The sequence below is a fragment of the Manis pentadactyla genome, chromosome 13 (genome assembly GCF_030020395.1).
Source record: "Manis pentadactyla isolate mManPen7 chromosome 13, mManPen7.hap1, whole genome shotgun sequence".
NCBI classification, from domain to species: Eukaryota; Metazoa; Chordata; class Mammalia; order Pholidota; family Manidae; genus Manis; species Manis pentadactyla.
In genome coordinates, this window is record NC_080031.1 from 643551 (window position 1) to 645376 (window position 1826).

The following is a 1826-nucleotide window of genomic DNA, read 5'->3' on the forward strand; positions in this document are numbered from 1 at the left end:
CAGCCTGTGGGTGGGGCTGGGGTCGGGGCGCAAGGACTGGGACCCAGGGCTGGGCCTGGCTTCGGAATTTGGTTTACCGTTGGGAGGTCGGCCCATAATCGTAATTCCAAAATAACGGGTAACTCCTGAGATGGAGGCAGGCACAGGATGACTTAGGACAGAGGGCAGGGATGCTTTCTGGAGTGGGTGGTGGATAAGAGCCACTGGTGGATGGGGGGCCTGCCCACAATGTGAGGGCGGGGTGGGGGCTCGAGACAGTATGAGGGGAGCAGGGGGTCGCTGCCACCTCGTGTTCAGGGCCAGGACGCTGGACAGCCGCCAGGGGCCCTGCGGGCTGTGCCTGGGGTTTAAAGGCTGCCTCCTACACAGCAGGGCTTTGGAGCAGGACGGTGATGCAGACAGATGGGTCCAGATGGGTCACTTTGGTGCTTATTGGAGGAAGGGACGTGAGAGAGAATCAGGGGCCCGGCTGCCGCAGCCCAGCCAGTGATGGTTCATTTTCATGGAAGAGCCTACAGGCCTAGGCCCGGAAGTAAGGGACAGGTTTCAAAAATTGAGGCAATAAAAAGGGCAGGTCCTCGAGGTGGGTTGCTGAGGAGCAGATGGACTGAAGGATGACTCCAGGCGTCTGGCGTGCCTGGCTGGGTGACCACGGGGGTCACGGGAGGAGCAGGCATGGGGCAGGCGTGGAGAAAGAGCTCCGTCTAGAAGGTCCAGTCTGAGGTGCGCCGAATGCCTCGATGGCAGCGTGTGTCACACAGCTGCACGTGCAGACCCGACGCTCGGCTTGGAAGCCAGGCTAGGGTTCCCAGAACACAGGTGGTGGTAAAAACCTCAGCAACGGATGCTACTGCGGAGCGTGGAAAGCCACCCCCTAAGGACTGAGCCCCAGTGGGTAAGCGGTGAGCGGAGGGGATCGAGGTGCAGACCCACGTGGGCTCAGTGAGTGTGGGCAGCTGCACGGGCATGGACAGTTTCAAGAGAGAAATGGAGCCACAGGGTCAAATGCAGCAGTCAGGACACACAGCGAGGCACCGCTGGGTTCGGCAGTGGGGAGGATGGCCGAGCCCTGGCAGGTGGCAGGCGGGGGACAGGGGAGCAGACAGGGAACCGTGCAGGTTTCCGCAGGGAAGGAAGGAAGCTGGGGATCTGGGGGAGGGACTTTTCGGTTTGTTTTTAATGTTGCAAAACTTGGGTGTATTTATGGGCCTAGAGGCCCCCTAGAGAGGGAGAGGTGGAAAGGTAAGCAGTGCCAACGACCGAGACAGGCTCCAAGGGTGGAAAACACCATGGGGGTCTGGGGTGGGAGGAAGGATCTCATCCCGCAGCCTGCAGAGAGGAAAGAGGGAGGCTGAGGGAGCTGTCGCTTTATGGCCTCAATATTCTTGTTAAAATCGTAAGAGATGCTGCCTTCTGAGATGGAGGGGCTTTGGGCTGGGCTGGTGGGGGCTGAAATGGGATGGGTGGCTTGGAGTGGCCCCTGAGGTCCCGAGGCGGGTGGCAGACATGGCCTGCAGAGCTCGCGTCAGAGGGTGGGAGGAAAATCATGGGGTTCCTTAGGCTGGATTTTCTCAGACACACGGGACCGAATGGTTCAGGCGGTCAGCCCAGGCTGGAAATGAAGGGCTCAGGGCCGCGGTCTCGTGACGCTGAGCCGCTGGTGTGGCCGGGGTAGTCTGGGGTGGGCGCAGGCACTGTCCTCTGGGGTCTGGCCGCTGGTGTTTGAGATTTCTGACGGGGGGCAGTTGTGCTGAGAGTCCTGGCTGTGGGGAAGCCTGAGGGAGAAGAGAAGGCGGCCACTGGCCCGGAGAGGTGTGAGCTGGGGA